This window comes from Balaenoptera borealis, assembly GCF_965194805.1.
Source record: "Balaenoptera borealis genome assembly, chromosome: 10".
In the NCBI taxonomy this organism is placed as follows: Eukaryota; Metazoa; Chordata; class Mammalia; order Artiodactyla; family Balaenopteridae; genus Balaenoptera; species Balaenoptera borealis.
The window spans coordinates 103,574,636-103,598,611 of NC_138874.1; the positions used below are offsets into that span (position 1 = coordinate 103,574,636).

The window sequence follows — 23,976 nt, forward strand, 5'->3', positions numbered from 1 at the left end:
AAAAATGGGGAGTTGATGGGTGTAGTTTCTGTTCTGCAAGACGAAAAAGTTCTGGAGATGGGTTGCACAGCAATGGGAATATACTTAAGACTACTGAACTGTATGCTTAAAAATGATTAGGAAGGTAAATTTTATGTTATGTGTATGTTTTTCACAATTTTTATTTATTTATTTATTTTTATTTATGGCTGTGTTGGGTCTTCGCTTCTGTGCGAGGGCTTTCTCTAGTTGCGGCGAGCGGGGGCCACTCTTCATCGCGGTGCGCGGGCCTCTCGCTATCGCGGCCTCTCTTGTTGCGGAGCACAGGCTCCAGACGCGCAGGCTCAGTAGTTGTGGCTCACGGGGCCCAGTTGCTCCGCGGCATGTGGGATCTTCCCAGACCGGGGCTCGAACCCGTGATCCCTGCATTGGCAGGCAGATTCTCAACCACTGCGCCACCAGGGAAGCCCTTTTTCACAATTTTTAGAAAACCAGTTTAAAAATAGATGTTATAGTCAGCTTCCTTTTCCTCCTCGCTGCCGCAGGTATGTACAAGGATAGTTACCAGGTTAGTCTCCCCTCCTCCACCCCCTTGAAGCTGATCCCCAGCAATGTACCCTGCTTGCATGGAGCAATTCACATTCCTAAACCTGCACTCAAATTGTGCCTTTCTCCAATATACAAACCTTCATGGCTACCCATTGAATTCAGGATGAAGTTTCACTCCCCAGCCTGGTACACAGGACCTATGGGACCTTTCCAACCTTCTGATCTACTGATCCCCAATAGGAAGCAAACGCTAGTCAGGTTGTTCTACCTCATCCCCAGAATAGTACTTACTCAAGCCGTTTCTCCACCCTGGATACCTTCTTTCTGCTGACCACATCTTATCCTCTTTCAAAGCCCAGTTCCAGGCCCACCTCTTCCATGAAACATTTTCTGACCACTCTATTTCCCCAAGGACATTTATTATTCGAATCACACTTCTTAGCACTTAGATACACACAGTTTCCTATGCATCTATCCTGTTCCTTTGTTAGTCTGCAAATTGTTTGATGATAGGGACTGAGTCTTAAATTGTTTGATTTTTTTCCTAAATTATCTACCAGGATACCGTTCCCTTGGTAGGCTCTTAATGTTTCTTGAATGAAATCAGAAACAACGAAGTGCTGCTTTACCAGCTTGCCTCTTCAGGACAAACACTTGTAGAGAAGTAGCAGAAAAATTTATTGAATACTAAGTATTTGCCAGATACCACTCCAAGTGTCGCACATGGATTGTATATCTCATTTAATCATTCCAACAACCCTATCCAATAGACATGATTATTATCTTCTTTTTACAAATGAAGAAATGCAGGCACATACAGTTAAATAACTTGCCCAAGATCATATCAGTAGGAGGCAGAGTAATGATTCTGAGCTAAATCTATTTGGCTCTTAAACCTAATGTTCTTTATACTCTATCACCACACACTTCATACTCTATTGTTATTGCTAGCTTTCTTGCCTGGTTTTCCTGTGAATTATAACTTCCCCAGAGGCAGGAATCTTGTCTTAGTATGTGGTAGAGGCTGACTAAAAATCTATTAAAGAAAGGAAAGACAAATTGCCTTTCTGTCTCAGGTAGGGAAGGAGGGAGAGAGGGAGGGAAGGAGAGAGGGAGGGAGAGAAGCAACTAGGGGAGAAGAAACTTTGGGGTAGAGCTTGTCCTGTTCCTAAACTTGGCAAGATTCAATCTTGCAGGGGGCTTGGCTAGAAAACTCCAGCTCATCTTTCTGAACCACATTCCCAATGTCATTGATCCCTTTCCTCTGGGGAGTTATTCAATCATGTGTTCACTTTGTGGGTGATAGTTGATAATAAATATTCTCTTGCCCTGGTCTCTTTGGCCAGGGTTCCTTGGCTTCCAGCCTGCACCCTGCCTGCTTTAAACAGACAGTACATGGCCTTCCTTTCTGCTGGCAAATGCAGAACTTTGGCCTCTCTTAGCCATCAAGTCTCCAAATCAAAAGAAAAAGATGGGGTTCCCTGCCCAGCCCGGCCCCTGTACCCCTGACCAGTTATCCATGGAAGCTGTAGAATATGGGTGGTGACATAGGTTTAAGGATGGTTAGGCAGATAACCCTAGCTACAGTCCCTGAAATTACACTGCTGGGGATTATTCCTTTGGGTTAAAAGGCTCCTCTCTCTCCCCTGCCACCCCCTCACATCTCCTAAGAGAGATAATATCAGGGTTGTTGTAAGTATTAAATGAGTTAATACATATATGTGCTTCGCACAGTACCTGCCACTCAATAGATAGTAGCTATGGCTGTTGTTGCAGTTACTATTATTATCATTAGCGACAGTAGTATTAAGATGCGCCGTAACCTGGGAAAAGTAACACATTAAGCCAGGATTAGTCATGAGCTGCCCCAAGAGGATTAGTTTACTAGCCTTTTCATGCTGTTTCCCAAAAGGATGGTTTGTCAAAGATTAGAAACAGGTAGAGATGACTTACTGCAGATTTGGAGTCTGGAAATGAGGAATGTTGTGTATCTAGGTACAGTGTGAGGAGACAGGAGAGACCTGGGCAGGACACAGCAGTGTCTAGTGAGAACCCTTTGGTTCCAAGTGACAGCTAATTCAGACTAGTTTAAGCCATAGAGAACTTCTCAGAAGGGAAACTGCAGGGACCAGGAAGCAGGTGTCCCCTCTCACTCCCAGTTCTCTTGAATTCTGCAAGGCTTTCTTCTCTCTTTCTGCAAACAGACTTTTATCCATGATGGTGATGACAACCAACAATATATCTTTCCAGCTTTGTGACCAAAAATGCAAGGCTTCTTTCCTTCCGGCTTCAAATTTTGAAAAGAACCCCAGGGAAGAACATTTATTGACTCGGCCTGGTATACGTGTCCAACCCTGGCCTTTGAGTCGGGGAATTCAACCAGCATTGGTAGTTCCACAAGACTCACAAGAACAGAGCAAAGTAGGAACTAGTCAAACAGAAAACAACAGATCTCCACGGAGTTTATAGTACTTGGTTCTAGGAAAGCAGATATCCAGAGCCGAGGTGACCTAAACATTTTCTTTTAGGCAGATGAAAATCCACATTCTTCCAGCTAAAATGTTTCCATTCTCTTTGTGAGGAGTTTCCATGGAGAGGCTAGCTTCGTGGGAGAGTAGGAAGAAGACAACTCATGCTGTTTCTTATTGGGGCACATCCTACTGCTACGTTCGTCCTGTCCTTCCCACAGCTCACATGTCATTCCTCACTCTTGTGGCTTCTGGGCTTTTTCTCTTTTCTTGGCATACTGCTCATATTCCCTTCCCTAAAAGTGACTCTATTAACAGGGAGATTAGTCAAGTGGGCTGGTTTGAATATGTGTTGATTTAACTCATAATCATATACCTGGAAAAGAAAATGTCAGACACACTTTAATAGCTCAGTATATAAAACATGGAGTACAAAGCAAACTGTAGACTTTCTCATTGCCAACAGACACATGAAACAGGCAAGGAAAGAACATAGTGAAGAACAGTATTTAACAGCCATTGTAGCAATGTCCAATTTTGTCTGGGAAGACCATGGCAATGGGGGATAGAAGGGAATGACATCCAGTCTTTAGAACAGTGTTTATAGGTTTAGAGCAAAGGTTAAATAATGAGAGAAAAACAAATGAAGTACAATTTCATTGGCTATCTGATTGGGCCCAACATGAGCTGTGTCCGCGATGGTGCTGTTAATTTGGAGATGTTGGACACTGTCCTTTCCTATTTGGCAAGGGCCTGACTGAGATGAAGAGAAACCATCACATTTGTACAGTTTACAAAGCACTTTCCTAAAGAATATGCTAGTTTCATCTACCCAACTAGTTTGAGGGGCAGTAATGTTATTCTCATTTCACAGAGGGGGAAACTTGGACTAGAGCCCTCGGCTAGTGAGTTTGGAAAGCTGAGCACCAGTGGTTCTTAATTTTAGTGCACAGAAGCACCTACAAAGCTTCTAAAATGGATGTTCCTGTTCTCGACTTCCAGAGTGTCTGATTGAGTGTCTGTTTGGGAAGGGCCAAGGCCACTCAATTTTTATCATGTACCCTAGGTGATTTTAAAGCTTGTGGTCCACTGGACATACTTGTGAAACTTTGCCCTAGGCACTAGCTCAGGTGACTGTATGAGAAATTGAAGCACACAACTTATGTGACCAAGTTGTTTTTTTTTTTTTTTTAATTTATTTAATTTATTTATTTTTGGCTGCATTGGGTCTTCGTTGCTGCGCGTGGGCTTTCTCTAGTTGCGGTGAGCGGGGGCTACTCTTTGTTGCAATGCGTGGGCGTCTCATTGCGGTGGCTTCTCTTGTTGCAGAGCACAGGCTCCAGGTGCACGCGCTTCAGTAGTTGTAGTGCACGGGCTCAGTAGTTGTGGCTCGCGGGCTCCAGAGCGCAGGCTCAGTAGTTGTGGCACACAAACTTAGTTGCTCCCTGGCATGTGGGATCTTCCCGGACCAGGGCTCGAACCCATGTCCCCTGCATAGGCGGATTCTTAACCACTGCGCCACCAGAGAAGCCCTGTGACCAAGTTTTTTAACCTTTCTGAGCCTCAGTTTCTTCAACTGAAAAAATGGTTAATGATAATAAAAATAGCTAGGCACGATGCTGAGTGACTTACACATGTCACTTCAATTAATCCTTTCTATAAACCTAGGAAGTTGGTGCTATTGTTGTCCCCATGTTATAGGACTTAAACCCAGGTCATTTGTAGTCACTTCTTCTTTGCAGAATTGCCAGGAAAATTAGAATTAATACATAGGGAGTATCTAGCACATATTCCTGACAAATGAATGGCAGCAACTGTTATAACTAACTACTAAGGCTGACCATTCTGACAATGCAGCTACTGCTGAGATGCAAAAGTTGAACCAGATAATCTTTAAGGTCCCTTCCAGCCCTACAATGCTGTGATTTCAGCATATCAAGTAGTTTCTATTTAGAGGGGTTTCTAGAAAGAATGTGGCAGCAACTTAGCTCAACTCTGTGTGTGACCCAATTCTTCTTTAAAGAGAAATTATGTATTTTTTAAGAGTGAGCCTATAGACAGAGACTAGACAGATACAGAGAAAAATGAGAAGAACTACTGTGCTTTGATAGTACGGTATGGGTGGTGCTTCTTATTGGAACAGTTTCTTTTTACATACGTTCATCCGGTTTCTAGAACTAATAAAAATTTGGCAGAAGAGCAGAATATCCAATTTGTCTTGTGCTGCCTATTTACAGTATATTTCTTAAATGTATTTTTTATTACAATCAGCAACTGAAAATCCTCTATAAAAAAGAAAACAGTAAAAGAAAGGTATCAGAGCTAAAAGACTTCAGAGCTGATGGACCTAAACCTAATTTATATGCTCATTAGCCTTGGCTCATCTCAAAATATTGGAAGTAAACTATGATTCAATCTGTATCCCTTGCACAGTGTCATGTCATTTAAATAGAAAGTTCTCAGAACAATCTGTACTATCATTGTAACACTTCACTCAGTTCTTGGGCATTAAATTTAATTTCCTGTTCCTGCCCCATATCATTAAACAATGTTTTTAACTTCATTGCAAAGTCAACTATTGAGGCCTAATTCTGTACTTTTTATATCAGACGTGAAGCGTAAACATTTACAGTTCTGAACCTGAGGTTTCCTTTTGTCTAGAGTAGATGGCTGGGGAGCAAGAGTGGAGGTGGGAAGACAAGTTAGGAGCTATTACAGCATTCTAGGTGAGAGATGATGGTGGTTTAGGCTTGGATGAGAGCAGTAGAGGAGGTAGGAGCTGGATGATGGGCATGTCTAGCTCATTCACTCTTATACCCCTTATGTCTAGGCATAGTACTTGGCACATAGTAGGGACACAATAAATATTTGTTGAGTGAATGAATAAATGAGAGATGAATATGTGTAAAGGTAACTTCTCTAAAGCTCTGTTTCCTCACCCCTAAAATGGAGGTTGGGGGAAGGAGATAGCAATAGTAACTACCTTTGAGGGTTATTGTGGGGATTAAGTGAGATAATTCCCTTATCACATGACTGAAACATAAGAATGCTAAGATGTCTTTATGAAACACGTAAATATAAAACATTTGGGGAAGTGTTTACCTTTGGAGAAATGGAGGAGGGCAGACTTTCACTCTTGACTTTATATTCTAAAAATAAAGGAAAGAAAAAAGTATTGGAATTATGAGTGATTTTTAACATCCTTTTTGTGCTTTGCACTACTTTTTGAAATTTTCCTATAATGAATGTGTGGAGTGAAGACAGAAATGAAAGGATAGGATCACTCAGAATTTCAGATTTGTAAAACTTCAGAAATGTAAGACTTTTTTCTGCTTCTTCCACGTGGCCCATTTCTCTGACTCTTTGAATGTGGATATTAATGCTTATCATCCTCCCCTCCTGCCTCTCTTTTTAGTTAAGAGTAAAGTGAGCTATTGAAGCTATTACAAAATAAGAACAATAACCTAGTTCATCCTTCAAGGTTTGGAGTCTCTCATTCCTTCAAAAGAACAAGCACATCTATTTAGTGGTTAAGAGTCCCTTGAGCTGAAACCATTCATCATGGTAACTATACTCCATCTGTCTGAAATTTCACTTATCACTAAAGAAATGAGGCTCTTTGTTGGAGTTTACAAATTGAATACCCAAAGAAGGGTTCTGGTGCTCTTTAAATGGGGGCGCCAAAAGGTAACAGTAAGATGCTTGGTTGGAACCAGAGGAAAAGGCAGAGGTCACCAGGAGCCTTGGTTGTCAAGCCTAACCTTAGGGCCACATCAAGAAATGATTATGCTAGAATGAGCTCTGAGATGCGAGCACATCAGCATGGCTCTTCCTCCGCAAAGAGAGGTCCTCCCAGCAATTTCACTTACTCTCCTGGACTTCAGCGCTTTGTTTCTATCTGCCTTTCTGGTGCTAGTGTGCTTGTTCCTAAGGTTTTCGCCCTGCTCGCATTCAGCTGTCCTTGCTAAGATCCAGCTGTCAGTGGTTCTCAACTCTGACTGTACATCAGCAAACTCCTGGGGAAATTTTTTAAAAAATGGGTGTCTGGGCCCTACCCAAGACCTTCTTTTTTTTTTTTTTTTTAATTAATTAATTAATTTATTTTTTGGCTGTGTTGGGTCTTCGTTTCTGTGCGAGGGCTCTCTCTAGTTGTGGCAAGTGGGGGCCACTCTTCATCGCGGTGCGCGGGCCTTTCACTGTCGCGGCCTCTCCTGTTATGGAGCACAGGCTCCAGACGCACAGGCTCAGTAGTTGTGGCTCACGGGCCTAGTTGCTCCGCGGCATGTGGGATCTTCCCAGACCAGGGCTCGAACCCGTGTCCCCTGCATGGGCAGGCGGATTCTCAACCACTGCGCCACCAGGGAAGCCCCCCAAGACCTTTTAATTTAGAATCTCTTCCTGTGGATCCTGGGCGTTGCTTCCCCTCCCTCCCTCCCCCACCTCCCGCTACTTTCTAGGTGATTCTAATGTTCAGCCAGAGTTGAGAACCACACTGATAATTAAAGCTCAAGGGGTGGCCCTTCCCAGGGAGAGTTTGCTTTTCATGGAGATTTGGAAGACCAGAGAACTGTTAACACCCAGGGGAATATAAAAACAATATTAACAATAACAGTAATAATAGTAATACTGTTATTAATATGAGTAACTAATATTCATTGACGTTAAAATGTGTCAGCCAATTTAATTTTCAACAACTCTATGAGATACTTACTATTATTATTAATACACTCATTTTACAGGTGAGGAATCCAAAGCACCAAAAATTTAAATAATTTGCCAAGCAAGTGAGCGCTCAAGCTGGGATCCAAACCCAGTCTAGCATCAGTGCCCATACTTCACTACTGAGATCACAGAGAGTGGTGATCGAATTGCAGACATACTGCTGGCATTTTGTCTCCTCCTTGTTAGGTCAATCCATTCACACTCCAGTGGGCTACACTTTAAAAGCAGAATTGGCTAATATATATGCAACTTCTCTGATATAATTTGATCTAACCAAGAGACTCCATCCCCTGTTTTTAAAGCAATGTAAATTATTAACCAGCATTCTGAGATTCTTTTTGGAGTCTAATTCATGAAATAAATTCATGGCATAAGTTAGCATCATGCGTTTTCTATAAATTACTCATCAATCAGTATGTAATATAAGATAAAGCAGTAAGCATTTTCCTCCAAAGAATGGTCTTTCTGTTTGTGACAAATTATTCTTGGCAATGTAATTAGCCGGTTGGGTTATTGAAACAGATGGGAAATGTTTCTTCCAAAATTTTAGAACTGAAATGATTCTTATTCTGTCTTGTGATAAATGTCAATTTAAATAGTTTTCCCTTCATAGGAAAAATTAAGAAAAAAATAATTTAAGAAAGTATCAACTCTGATTGCCAGGGGAAATTTGTTTCCGCAGTAAAACAAGCAAAACAAATCAAATGTAGTCTGAAGTCAAGTTTACATCTGGAGATTTTTATAAAATTTATTGGAACAGTTCTGGTTACCTTTATTTCTATTTATTTATTTATTTATTTTTGGTTACCTTTATTTTTAGCAAAACAAAAGGTTCTTATTCTTTGTTGAATTTGATCTAACATGTTACTTTTAGATAAGTCCTGACACAGCTCCTACCATGGCTGGAAAATATTCTCTGTGTTGACAAAGAAGCAAAGATCTTAGATACTGAAGCCAAAATGGACCATCAATCAGCTGGGCACTCTTAAACATTCTTTCTAAATTATGTCTAATGCCCTTCACCACGGGTTTGATCAACAAGCAAAGAGCTGACAGCAAGTAGCAAAATTAAAGACTATCTGGTAAGTACACTGTGTCTATTAACGCTCTTCAAATACATGATCTTTAGTTGCATTTAAAGAATGCTACTTATTCTGGGAATTTTTGTCAAAAATATTCTTAACTATGGCATCAGATGATAGAAATCTAAATAGAATTTATTTAAAAGGACCCTGGAATGACTGAATTCTCATCTGTGCAAAATTCTAAGTTTAAATGATTGAAATGTTCTTTCTAATTGCAAGATAACTGTTGGTCATATAGGAGTTTACATGCTAAATTTTTATTTTTTAAAAATTAATGAATATGAGTTAAAATCCATATTTCACAAGTAAATCGCTTTTTTCTTTTTTTAGAGAAAAGACAAGGAACCATCCCCATCCAGCCCCCTAAATCTAAGATTAATATATTGACATTTTGGCCGACATTGAAAACATTCACATTTTTTTCATAAAGAAGGAAAATTTTTCTTCATTATTCTTTTTTTCTTTAAATTTATTTTATTGAAGGATAGTTGATTTACAATGTCATGTTAATTTCTACTGTACAGCAAAGTGATTCAGTTATACATACATATACATTTTTTTCATATTCTTTTCCATTATGGTTTATCACAGGATATTGAATATAGTTCCCTGTGCTATACAGTAGGACCTTGTTGTTTATCCATTCTATATATACCAGTTTGCATCTGCTAATCCCAAACTCCTAATCCATCCTTTCCCAATCCCCCGCACCCTTGGCAACCACAAGACTGTTCTCTATGTCTGTGAGTCTGTTTCTGTTTAATAGACAGGTTCATTTGTGTCATATTTTAGATTCCACACATGAGTGCTATCAATGACATTTGTCTTTCTCTTTTTGACTTACTTCACTTAGTAGGATAATCTCTAGGTCTATCAATGTTGCTGCAAATGGCGTAATTTCATTCTTTTTATGGCTGAGTAGTGTTCCATTGTATATATGTACCACATCTTCTTCTAAATGCTCTTCTGTCGATGAACATTTAGGCTCTTTCTATGTCTTGGCTATTGTTAATAGTGCTGCAATGAACATTGGGGTGCACGTATCTTTTTGAATTATCATTTTCTCCAGATATGAGCCCAGGAGTGGGATTGCCCGATCATATCTTCATTATTTCTTTGTGTGTGTGTGTGTGTGTTGCTTTTTTTTTTTTTAAGTTTTTTTTTTTCTTTTACAAATTTACTTATTTATTTTTGGCTGAGTTGGGTCTTTGCTGCTGTGTGCGGGCTTTCTCTAGTTGCGGCGAGTGGGGGCTACTCTTCGTTGCGGTGTGCGGGCTTCTCATTGCAGTGGCTTCTCTTGTTGTGGAGCACGGGCTCTAGGCGTGCGGGCTTCAGTAGTTGTGGCGCACGGGCTCAGTTGCTCCGCGGCATGTGGGATCTTCGCGGACCAGGGCTTTGTGGACCAGGGCTCGTGTCCCCTGCATTGGCAGGCGGATTCTTAACCACTGCGCCACCAGGGAAGCCCCTTCATTATTTCTTATTCTCGGCATATAGCAGATTTTTATTTGTCTTTTAAAACAGGAAAAATAGACAAACACAGTCTTAAATTATTATTATTTATTATTATTGTCATCAATAGTAAAGATGAGACTAGGAGCCCTTTGGAGGACTAAAACCTGTTATCACGAAGAGTTAGAGTTAGTATACAGAGGCACAGATGGAGGGAGCACTCAGAAAGCTGCCTGGGATAGACATTTAAATCTAGGCTCAAGAGCAAACAGGTCAATTTTCTTTGACAGAAAAATCTTTGCCACAGATCCTAGGTAGTTACATTGGTGGAACATTCCCAAGATGTTGGAATTTGTGGGATTTCAGGTTGAGAGGTAGGTAGGGTCTCAGCAAGCTCAGCTGTACATGACCTTGGCACTGAATGTGAAATACAAATGTTCTGTGAGCCAACTGGACATTGAAGTTATCCCATGTATCAGGTGACCACAACTCAGGATGAGCTGGCTAAGTCTGGTTAGGTCTTATCTCAGCAGGACAAGATAGGTGGCACTTAAGCCCACCTAAATGCCAGAACCCAAAGATCACTGCTGGGACACTGCTATTTTTTTTTTTTAATTAATTAATTAATTTATTTATGGCTGTGTTGGGTCTTTGTTTCTGTGCGAGGGCTTTCTCTAGTTGTGGCAAGCGGGGGCCACTCTTCATCGCTGTGTGTGGGCCTCTCACTGTCACGGCCTCTCTTGTTGCGGAGCACAGGCTCCAGACACGCAGGCTCAGTAGTTGTGGCTCACGGGCCCAGTTGCTCCGCGGCATGTGGGATCTTCCCAGACCAGGGCTCGAACCCGTGTCCCCTGCATTGGCAGGCGGATTCTCAACCACTGCGCCACCAGGGAAGCCCGGGACACTGCTTTTTAAATGAACTTATGTAACCTTCCCAGGCCGAGGATGAAGCTGCTCAAGCACTTTCTGTCTAGCATTCGGGGGCAGGGCTGAGTCCATGGCAGGGAAATTCAGGCCTAGAAGATGGATCAAGGCAGGGGGGCTACATAAATGATGAGTGTATTCCGTGAATGAAAGGTCATTGGAGTGGCTCCACGTACAGGACATGTTTATAAATCATATTAAACTGTTTTGCTTTCTGGTAGCCCATTGAGGATGAAAACATAGACTCAGTGACTTTACAGAACAATAGAAAATTGAACCAGGTCTGAAAATGGCCCAGACAGCTCTGCACCAGTGCTGGGCACCATGGTGAGGACTCGATGTATTCTGCTTGCACAGAATTAAGACAGTCCAATGTTTGGTGAGACAACCTTAGAAGGTGGCAAGATACCTGTCCTGGGAGTTGCAGCCTGGAAGTGGCCGGCCCCCCCTCTGCTCCCCGCCAGTGCTCACAGCATCATGGCCCTTGATGGGAGACTTTTCCTAGAAGAGTGCCTCAGAGCCTTCCTCACACCCTCCTCCCTGATTCTTGCACCTCTTTTTCTAGATTTTGTCACATTGGTATGTATCAGTAACGAGAAGTACTTATCAGACAAGCTGGCAGACCTGTATCTATTCACCTCCCTATTTTTCCTATAATTTTTTCACTTGTGCCCATCACTCCGCTCCTTCCCTCTTGTCTCTGGTGTCTGACCCTGGAGGCAAGTTGGAAATGGGGCTGCTCTAAGAATGAAGGACTAAAGGAATAGTAAGTCTTCTATTTACTAACAAGCTTTCCCTTTTATTTCTAGTTCAGTGTCTATGTAATAGGAATTATTGGAATGTTAAAGGAAAAGAATGAATACATATTAAGTGCCTACTGATAGATAGGGGTTAACACTAGTTTGATGACATTATGGCCTGGGATCCGGGAATGCTAAAATCCTACCTTAACCTACAGCCACCCCTCTGCCTTGAAGTTCCTGAGGTGCGATAGATACATGTACAAGGACTAATGGACAGTAGAAGATCAGAGCGCCACTTTGTTATTATCGGGGTTTGTGCCCCACGCATCAGTGCAGAACTTGCTGGTAAAATGGACTGGATTACAGGGCTTAGAGACAAGACCCAAGGGGGTGGCATGGGAAGTACAGAAGGAAATCTCTCTTTCCTCCTAAGCCCAAATCTAAATCTTACAGCCACTCCACTGAGATAAAAAAATGAGAGAATCCAAGCACACTTGGTCAGAGAGGAGAGGGAGATGATGACCTCTTCTTCTTGTGGGGAGGAAGGAGGCCATCTTCCTGTTGCTCTAGCTACTTGAGCAGATGAAGCAGGAAAAAAAAAAAAAAAAAAGACTGCCACATCCACATATGCAGTTTTTTTATACACACAGTGATCCTGAACACTAGCATAAATAATCCATCAGTGTCCTGGAATCTGACCAATCAGATTACAATTCCTGATGTTTTAAAAGGGAGTCGGGAAGTGTGTCGAATCCCCAGGAGTCTACACTTACTGTGTTCATATTCTACACGTATTATTTTCTATAATCTTTGGACCACTTCTCCATTTATTTTCACTCTTGGGTGATCTCGTTCAGTGTCATCTTTTAAAAAACTTTAAATGTAAATACTATACTATATACTATACTGTATATGTATTTAATAATGGATATATACTATATCTCTATACTTATAGTTCTCAAATGTATATCTTCATTCCTGATAATTCTCCTAAACTCCAGCCTCTAGTATCCAGCTGCCTGTTCAATAATCTTCACTTGGATATCTGATAGGCATCTCAAACTTGTCAGGTCCAGAAGTGAAGTTCTACTCTTTCCTCCCAAACCTGCCTTTCCCACAGTTTTCCTCATCTCAGTAAATAGAAATTCCATCCTTCCAGGGTTGCTCAAAAACCTTGGAGTTACTCTTGACTCCTCTCTTTCTCGAGCCCCGCCTTCCATCCGTTAGCATATTGTGAAGCCTCTAACTTCAAAACATATCCAGAATTTGGCCACATTTCTCCACCTCTGCTGTCATCATTTTGTTCCATTATCTCTTACCTGGATTACTGTAATAGTCTCAATTTACCTTCCTTCTTCCATCCTTGTGCCCCCTACAGTATAATCTTCATGATGCAGGTTGAATGGCTGCCTAAAAAACTTTAAAATCCTAAACCAGGTCATGTTACAGGTTTATTAAAAACCTCCCAACGGCTTCTCATGAAAGTCAAAGTCCCTACATTTGGTCTATAAGACCCTATGTCATCATCTGCCCACACCCTCCACCCTTCTGATCTCATCTCCTGCTGTGCTGTCTCTCAACTCAATCTGCTCCAGGGACTCTGGCCTTCTCAAACATGCCACACGCAGTCCTGCCTCAGGGTGTTGTCATTTGCTGTTTTTTCATCTGGGACCCTCTTCTTCTAACTGTCTGCTTCAGTCACCCCTGCTCAAATGTCACTTTATCGGTGGGCACTTCCCTGACGACTCTATTTAAAATCACGATTCCCTCCTGCTCCTGCCCTCTCCGTTGTCCTTTCTTGACTTCTTTTTCTTGTTAGCACTCTGTTTATCTTACTTGTTTGTTATCTTCTCCCATTAGAGCAGGGAAGTAAGAGTGGAGAAAATTGAAGCTCAGATTCATTAACTTGGTCTGTTTATGTACCTAGGGGAACACAGGTCTTCTAATCCCAAATCTTTCCAATACACCATGCTATTGGCTATAAGGATTCATGCTGTTGAGCAAAACATACTCCATAAGGTTTACATACTAATATATGTAGTAAATCTACAAAACATACCAGCAAAGAGTACATTTCTAGCAAAGAGTATATTTTCAGCTTCCCAGGGCTCACTTTTCTCCTTTTATTGAGTTATAACATACATACAGTTTAGTGCTCAAATATTAAATATATATAGCTCAATGAACTTTGATATTTGTATGCTTCTGTGTAACCCCCACTCAGACCAAGTCATAGAATATTTTCAGCACTTGGTAATCTCCACCCTGAGGTTACAGTGATTTTGATGTCTGTATATATACGCATCAGTTTTGCCCATTCTTTAACTTTATTTAAAAGGAATAATACCTTATGTAGTTGGCTGTGCCTGGCTTCTTTTGCTCAATATCGTATCTGTGAGAGTCAGCCATGGTGTTTCATATATCTGTAGTTCTTTTTTTTTATTGCTTTATAATGTTCCATGACACGAGTATATCATGATTAATAAATGTATGTGTGTGTATACGTATGTATGCACGTAAGTAGGTAGGTATTTAAACTACTGTTGTATCACCTTACACTCTCATCAGCAATGTATGAAATTCTGGTTGCTCCACATCCTTGGAAATGTTTGATGTCATTGGTCTTTTTAATTTTAGCTATTTTGATCATTGTGTTGTGGTTTCTTATTGTGGTTTTAATTTGCATTTCACTGAGCACTATTGATGTTAGGCATTTTTTCATATATTTATTGGCCATTTGGACACTCTCATTTATGAACTATCTATTCAAGTTTTTGCCCACTTTTTAATTGGATTGTTTATGTTTTCAATGCTCACTTCTAAGTTTAATATATTTATTAATAATCTGGAGGAGAGAATAAATATTAAAGTATAGATTATAGAGTCATTCATTTATTCACTTAGTTTTACAGCTATTAATCAAGTACCAACTATTTTCCAGCACTGGAACAATGCAGTCTCTTCCTCCTGTAGGCTCATTGGCTAGAAAAGGAGACCATATAACATGAAATGATGTAGATGTTATCGCAGAGCTATGTAGAAGACATCGTGGGAGTTCAGAGTGGGAGCACAAGGCAAGGACAGGTGACATAAACTGGAAAAAGTACTTGTAATGGAAGGTGACTTGAGCTAAAATTTGGATCAGAGTGATACTCATAGTTAGGCTCTTGGGATTTCTAGGTTAAGAAACTCACTCAAGCCAGCTCAAGTAATGGAGTTATTGGATAAATATGTATACAAGGTAGAATCTCATGAAAATCCATGAATGGGAGCCATGGAGATGGGAACTCAGTGGCCATTTTGAATCCAAGGCAGCTCTAGAATCCTCAGCAGCAGGAATTCATGGCTCATCGCTCTACTGCTTAGCTAGCAACACGATTCAACAACTCTCCACGTGTCTGATTCTTTGTCTAATTACTAATAGAGATTTTTATCTCCTTATCGTCTACTTTATCATTTCTCTATGTCAGAGTTGCTACTTATCTATAATTTCTTCTTTCTCATAATTTCTACCTTCTCATACCTTGAGTTACATCCTTTTTGCCCCTCCTCTACCCAAAGGTCTCTCTGCCTTTTTCTGCACAAATTTTCAACCTTAGTTGCTGCTCTTAATTACTTAATTCTTTCTATATTTCCTAATTCAAATTCTCAAATGTGAGAATTTGATTGATCCAGTTCATTTCTGTTTGATTAGCGCTTTTGTGTCAAGTTACCTTGTAAAACTGCTGGTGAGCCTAAAGATTGGCTGCCCCCAGGTTGGCGCATGCGTCTGTGCTAATTATCAGTATTTAAGGAGAGCAGAATCATGTGTACAAAACATGGCTGCCTAAGTAGGCTTTATCAGTGGAGGATATGGGAAGGACAGTTTTCCTCAAAAGAAGTTGAGGGCTTATCTCTAATCATAATTATCTGCAGATGGGAAAGGAATAGTGGATTACTCAAAACCCACAATCATGGAAATCTAGAAGTACCTAGACATTTTACTTAACTAAGTAGATGATCACACCAAAGATGGAAATTAACTTGAGATTCTTTGATTCTAATACATCTCAGAAAGGAATAATTTAAATAATATCCTCATGGGTATTGAATTTGTTCTAACCCTGTTGGAGAAGCATGCAGACATCATCAAGAATAGTTCAAAGAATACATTTTAAAGAGTAGTGGTAAGGAATTCCCTGGTGGTGCAGTGGTTAAGAATCTGCCTACCAATGCAGGGGACATGGGTTCAAGCCCCGGTCTGGGAAGATCCCACGTGCTGGGGAGCAACTAAGCCCGTGCGCCACAACTACTGAGACTGCGCTCCAGAGCCTGCGAGCCACACCTACTGAGCCCGCGTGCTGCAACTACTGAAGCCCGGGCGCCTAGAGCCCGTGCTCCACAACAAGAGAAGCCACCACAATGAGAAGCACGTGTACCGCTACGAAGAGTAGCCCTGCTAGAAAGCCCGCACGCAGCAACGAAGACCCAACGCAAAAAAAAAAAAAAAAAGTAGTGGTAGTCAGATAAGTAATAAGAAGCTATTCTGGTTAAAAAGGGTTATAGAAAATATTGTAATAAATTTATGTTCATTTTACAAAATGCACACCCTAATTTTGAATGGCCTGTTTCAGTTTCTCTTCTTTATCTCAAAAATGACTGAGGTAGATAAGAAATAAATTAGACAAGGTCAGCTAAAATAATTACAGCACGTATAGCAAGACAGAACCCAGAGATGAATGGCTAGGACTTTTTAGCTGGGGGAAAAATGGTAGAACTCTGATAAGAGCTATAAAATGATAAATGTTAAAGAGAAGGATAATTGAACACTTTTATTTATATTTTCTAATAATTAAGAACTGAAAGGACACTTGATAAAATGAAAAAGCAGAAAAATTTTAAACTAATAAAAGAGCCTATTTTTAATTTAACAATTAACTTTAGGAATTTAATCATGGGATAATTGCTGCAGGTAGTTTGGGATGATTTAGAAAGATCAAGCGTTCATGTGAATGAGGGTACTGTTTGCAGCCACAGTTAGAATAAAAATAATGAGCACCAGCAAGTCCTGAGGCTTTAGGGCATACACTGATCATAAGCCAGAGGAAATGTTCCACCTGATGTAATATTGTCCACCCACTGGGACTGTCGGGCATCTACAAGCCTTCCGAGCATGTGCTGGGGTGCTGGCACTAGCTTTTTCAGTGGTTTCCCTTGAGTTATTGCACACTTAAAGGCATCATACCAACACAGTATTGCTTTGCTGTTTATTCCTACATATTTTTGGTGTCTGGCTAGCTCAGAATGCCCATATTTTTTTCTTATTAATGAGGTTGATTTTTTTCTTATTTTGAGTGATCATTTCCAGTTTCATCCCTTCCAGTCTTTCTCTAATAAGTATTTCGTTTTGACTAGTCTGCATGTTTAAAAGAAGATCAGTTGAGCCAAGAATCTGTCGGCAATGATGTTATTATTTATGCAGAGGAGACTTGGGGTAATCTTAGAGATTGACATTTCCTTAAGCATCCTCCTAGCCGTTAAAAATAGTCAGGATTTTTGCTGATGATTCCTACCAGAATCGAGTTTGCGGAGGGTGTTTCCAAGTGAATACTTAGCCTCTTACTCTGATTCTTTCTTTAAATTCATTCATTGTGTAGTCAGAGATGCCAAAATCCTACTGCTGGTCCAATCTCCACCTAAAGTAGGTAGCTACTCACCATGAGGTACATGTCAAATTTTTCACCCAGGTGCCACTGTCTAAAATCCCACCATTACTATTTAATTCTTTTGTGTCTCTTCTCTTGTTGGACTTCTTTTATTTTTATTATTATTATTATTATTGTCTCCGCCACACAGCTTGTGGGATCTTAGTTCCCCGACCAGGGATCAAACTCGTGCCCCCTGCAATGGAAGTGTGGAGCCCTAACCACTGGACCACCAGCGAATTCCCTGGACTTCTTTTAAAACATAGAAACATTTCTTCCATTGACACCATATTATACTAAATCACTGAAGGGTGTTACTGGCATCTCAGATTCATTTTCTTCCGAACAGGCCAGGTAGTAGTCAAAGAATGTTCACATTACGTGTGTGCTGTGTGTTCTGGGTAGCGGGGAGGGGTAGATGGGGAGGTGATACATCTTTATACTTTTCTTATATTCCTTATCAAAACTATTCTCAGGAATAGGTACAAAGTCATTCATACTCAGATGTTATAGACTGGTACAAACTAAGCACATTAGCCCTTCGAAGGCATTTGCAATAGAGCAAGCACCCCAAAAACTTTAAGCTAAAAGACAAAAGCATTGAACTTGAGTTCCAAGTTTTAGCTATAGTGTGGGGATAGTGTGTTTTGTTCTCTGGGCCTTTCTAGTGGTCACTGTAGTCACCCACACGTGTGGCTGCTTATCTGACCTCGGCATAAGGCAATGTGCTGGGCTGCTGCAACAGCGGATCAAGATGCTGAGGAATTACTGAGCTTGCTTCGTGGCTCTTTAGTGTCACATGGCCCCAGTGGGTCCCAGTGCAGTGTTCTCCCAGAAAGAACAAAAGGAGGCACAAATAGGGCTTCACAGTTTTTCAAAAACTTTGACATTTTATCTCATTTGGAATTTTGATTCTCCCAATAACATTAAGGGAGGGCTAATATTTTTTGCTGTTTTACAAATGCAAGAACTGAGAGCGAGTGAGGCACATACTGTTTAGTTGTAGAGTTTGAGTCTCCTGGCTCTTTGTCTAGTCCTCTTGGCACTATCTTGTGCTACCTCCATAAACTAAAGGACTGTGTCCAGTGATGAAGAACATGGCCATAAAGCATGTTCGGAAATGTCTGCTACCAAGTGGTTTAGATAATTTAATAAATACAACTCTTGCACATGCTTCCTAGCTGTGGATATAACATTTTTTCTGTTTACTGTAGAAGCAATTTTCTTAGAAAAATATACGTCCTCTTCATGTGCAGAAAGACTTTCCGACTACATTCAAATTTAAAAATAGAAAACTTGGGGTTTTTGCTTAAAATCAGCAATGTTCATGTTGACCGTTTTTTTCATTTAATTTTAAATTTCACATCAGCTTTGCAGAGGGATACGGGTGAGGGACTTACAATAAGAAGAATCATAAGGCTGGTTTTAATTTACTTGTGTACATTTTCAAAATTACTGTGCCTGGAGTCATCCAAGACTGATGTTTTTAATAAGTAGAATGTCATGTTATCAGGATTTGTGGGGCCTGGCTATCATTTGTCAGATATTTTTCTTTTTTTATATGTGTGCTGTTTTGTGGTTCTTCTCTGTGTCTGAGCTCTGTTCAAGGAAACCTCGCTGCACCCTGATGGCTTAGTCTCTCCTGATCAGAGAGTCCATAATTCTCTTTCATGTTCTTTTCCACTAAACATAAACATATTTTCCTAGGTCAGGACCCCAAGCAGCTTTCTAAAAGCTAATATGTTATTGTTCATATGAATTGTTTATTTCGCTTGGGAGTTTTTGTTTTTTAAGTACTTCCTGTTTTTCTTACTGTGACTCACTTTTTCTTAAAACAGAGGGAACATGAAGCAAACCTCAACTCGACTAAGGTTTATAGAAATTCTACCTGATTTATCTACATATGGGCAGTGTCTTAAGAGTGTGTAGTAGTTATTGGGTTTTCTCACAACTAAAGCAATTCTTTCTATTGCTCAAAATTACAAGTCCCTTTGTGTTCAATGACATTCTTTTTTCAGTGTATGACCTTTCTTAAAGTTGGTTTATTTGGAAGTAAGGTGATACAGCATAATGCAGTGATAACTAATGAGTCATCTGGAGAAATCAGAATTATCTGTTGGGGAAAAATTATGACTTCTGGAAACAAGAGTATAATATTTCCTTTTTTGTTACCTGATTCAAATTGAAATTTTGTACATTTCTATTGATAGAACTGAATTTTTTTTAAAAAAGGGTTTTGTTCTCCTTTTGCAAGAAGGAAAGTACTAGCAAATGACATCCTGGGGATGGAATAGAGAAAATGTCCCTGACATTTTTACCTCCCCCATGCCTTAATTCCTTTCAGCACTGTCCCAACAAGGAGAAGATAGGGAGGCTTATTAGATGTCTTGGAATACTTTGGCGATTTCTAAATTTAGTCACCCTTTCTTGACATTTTTTGTCAATCACTGGACCATGCCCTTTCCTCCTTGGTTTCCTTCTCTGTTTCTCCTTCTCCCATTCAGTAGGTCAAATTCTTTTTTTTTTTTAAATAAATTTATTATTATTTTTATTTTCGGCTGCGTTGGGTCTTCGTTGCTGTGTGCGGGCTTTCTCTAGTTGCGGCGAGCGGGGCTACTCTTCATAGTGGTGCGCAGGCTTCTTGTTGTGGTGGCTTCTCTTGTTGCAGAGCATGGGCTCTAGGCGCTTGGGCTTCAGTAGTTGCGGCACGTGGGCTAAGTAGCTGTGGCTCATGGGCTTAGTTGCTGTGCGGCACGTGGGATTTCCCCAACCAGGGATCGAACCCGTGTCCCCTGCATTGGCAGGCAGATTCTTAACCACTGCACCACCAAGGAAGTCCCCATTAAGTCAAATTCTTATACCTTCATTTTCAAGAGAAATTTTGTTGCTGACTTGGCTTATTCTAATTGCCTTTTTTTTTTTTTTAAAGTATGTCTATTTCCTCTCTGCCTTTTCTCTCCATACTTAGGCAGGAATTTTAGTTAGCCAGTTAATTGGTATTAATTGATAATCTGTATGTTGCAGACTCTGAGCTGGGCTTTCAATATCTGCCTTTAGCTCTGCTGGCAACTTTTCACTCCGTTCCAAGTGTTTGATACAGGATTCATTCATTGATGGTCTGTCCTTTGGTTTAGTTTTGCCTCTGCTGTCGCTAACTTATTATGGATGTTGGGCAAGTCACTTAACTTTATTGAGCCTTGGAAGGCCTTTCTGGAGCTAGGTATGGATGACCAACCTGAAAATTTCTCCTATTAGCCTGAACTGTTAAGGTATAGAACAAAGAAAACTGGACTGCTTTTCAGGAGAACTAGGGTTTTAGACTTACCTCTGCCACTGTGTGAGTTTGCATAAAACTTCACTTTTCTGGGCCCCAGCATCTCATCTGCAAAATGAAGATCTTGGACTAGATTCATCTTTAAAATAACACAGTTTTCTTATAGCTCTGCCTCATTCTTTGTGTTTTTGTATTGACCAAATCTCTTTCAATAATCCTTTCCATCACATGGGATTAGAATTAATTCTGTTCCTAAGAGTAATTTTTGAACATTAAATGTCAGTATTATTAATATATCTTAATATATTATAGTACAAAATATAGTATATACTATATTAATATACAGTATTAATTTGTATAGTAGTTTACCATTTAGTAGGCTCTTTCATATACTGTTCTGTTTGGTCCCTCATCTCAGCTCTGAAATGGGCATTGACAGGTAGTTTGATTATACCCATCTTATAGGTGAGAAAACTGAATCACAGAAGTTAATGGATCATGAAAGGGTAACCAACATATAGGTGGCAGAATTAGAAATCAAACTCGAGTGTCTATGAGTCTTAGGCCCCATGCCACCTTCTTTATTTTCTTAGGGACCTATATTTTTGTTTATTTATTTATTATTTCTGTATATTTTAGAAGTAATTTTTAATCAAAGAGTACTGAAAGCTTTATAATAAAATGCTGCATCTCCTGCTCCTCTTCCCTATCTCCTAAGAGAAAGCAGCTTTCAACTTTTCTTCAGTGTAGTATACTTATACTGCTATTTCTGGATTTATCAGTTTTGGACTTGCAATTACTTCTTATTAAGGATTTAAGATTTAGCACTATCCTTCTTTATCCCCCCCCATCTTTTTAATAGAGACATTTTATATATTTTTGGTTAAATAAATAGTTAGCATTTATTACGACTATGTAATTATTGTTTCCTGCTGAACAGTCTTGTATAGGTTTCCTTCCTTCCTTTCTTTCTTTCTCTTCCTCCCTCTCTCCCTCCCTCCCTCCCTTCCTCCCTTCCTTCTTTCCTTCCTTCCTTTCTTCCTTTCTTCTAGCCAACAATCACTTCATTTTGTTCATTTACTTAGGTCTCTGTGGGCTTATTCCGTTTTCTACCCAAATACTCCAAGATCTGTCACATATTGTTAATATTTTTTCCAAAAGCTCCAACAGTTTCAAGCACGCATATCCATTACTTTCCTGGATACCTCCCTCCCCAGCCTCTGTTTCCAGGTTGGACTGGCTGCTGGGGCACAGCTGTTCATCATCCTAGGATATCCCTTCACAGTTCTCTTATGTTCAGCCCCTTGTCCCTTTGTTTCATTCTCCAGGAGTTTCCTAAAGAAGGGTCCCTTTGGAGACAAAATTTATGAAGGTTTGTGTGTCTGAAAATGTCTTTATCCTCATACTTGAGGATACCATTGCACTTGCCTGTCTCCTTCCTTCCTCTCCTCCTGCCCCCAATATGTGAGTCTTGTTAAACTCAGTGTTTTAGGCATCTGGAGGCTCAGTCTAGTTCTGGGAAATATTCTTATGTTGAATAAATTGATCTAGACAATTTTTTTCTGCTCCTACATAGGAGTTGTGCATTAATGTATTATCACATTAATAAATGTACTCATATGATAAATGCTTAATTTATAATCATACATAATCTTAACAAAGCTTCTAATTTTCTTAGTTTTTCCCTTCTCCATAAGCGGAGACACCTTCTTTGTCTTGTATTCTAATTTCTAGATGATTTCCTACACTTTACCTTCCAAACTTTCTATTGCATTTTAATTTTGGCTGTCCTGTTTTTTATTTTTCTGTTTTCTGAGTGTCCTTTTATATTTTTAAAGAGTATCCAGTACTTGTTTCATGGTTGTAAAACCTTCCCTTATTACTTTGACTATGTTTTCTCTAATTTCCTTTTCTCCGTTTTGGTTTCTGTATTTTATGTCTAATGAACTTTTGCTGTCTATATTTAAGAGGGAGTCATGAAAAAAATTATTGAGTGGGGCTTATTGACTAGCGGTCTTCATTGTAGGGTGATCATTTGGCTTCAGTCGTTGCAGGTTTGCCATTTTGTTGGGAGACCCTGAATGAGAGTATCTTTTCTCTTGGACTATTCAATTTTTGCAGATAGGTATCAGGTTTCTGCCTGGGGTTATTCAGTTGGCTATGGTGTTCTGGGAACAGGTAGGCAAAGGAGGCAGCAAAATGATACCATTCAATATATAGATTTTCACTTAATCTCTCCATTTTCAGCTGTGTACCTCACTCCCTCCTTCTATTATCCCTGGTGCCCCAAGTATGGAACCTCTCTGATTCAATTTCTCAAGAGATTTAACCTCCTGTCAGAGTTGGGTCTGGGTTAGTTTTAGCTGCTTAGGGTGAGGAAGGGTACTGTGGGTCCTTATATTGCCCTCATCCATTCCCCCAGTTTTCATCCTAAAGCCCCATCTTTACCTTCCATGGTAACTCTTGCCTCTGAACCCTGAGGCTTTCCTGGGCTCTTCAGGAGAAACAGGCTTGTTCCTTATTATAATTCATCTTTGCAGGCATGTACCAGTTCTCCATTCACTTTCCTCCTTCCAATGAATCGACGCTTCCAAATACATTGATATCGTTCATCTACTAGTTGGTTATGTTCTCATTTTCTTTGTCATTGTGAGTTCATACCTTTAAAAATTAAAAAACATTTTCTGCCATGTTGGTAGAGTTAAGAGCAGAGGTAAATACACATACTTAGTCCACTATGCTTAACAGGAAGTCCTAGCCCATAATTTTATTGAATTTAGTTTCACAAAAGACAAATTTTTGCAACTGACTGCTGCAGTCAACTTTTTTTGGTAACAAGTCTGAATATTTAGGATAAAAAGTTTAGTTTTTAAATTTTATTTCCCAGTTAAAAAAAAATGTATTAGCCCAGCATAGTAACTTTAGAATCTTTGGATTTATTCCCTTGGATTTACTTATGACAATATGTTTGAAATGTGCTAAGTTGAAAAATTGGCAGGATCAGACTGTACGTGTGTGTTTGCAAGTGTGACAGCAAGAGAAACTGATAGAAGAAAAGAATGAATCCAAGAGAAAGCAGAGTGTTAGATTTTGGTGGTA

General features: G+C 39.9%; 1 long non-coding RNA gene across 1 annotated transcript; it reads right to left on the reverse strand.

Annotated features, from left to right (window-relative positions):
- Window positions 1–554: 554 nt before the first annotated feature.
- Window positions 555–23,359, reverse strand: LOC309635951. The gene is made up of 4 exons (XR_014249119.1): window positions 23,326–23,359; window positions 20,929–20,985; window positions 6,099–6,145; window positions 555–3,372 (listed from the first exon to the last, which is right to left on the reverse strand). It is a non-coding gene; the product is annotated as an uncharacterized lncRNA (long non-coding RNA).
- Window positions 23,360–23,976: the final 617 nt, after the last annotated feature.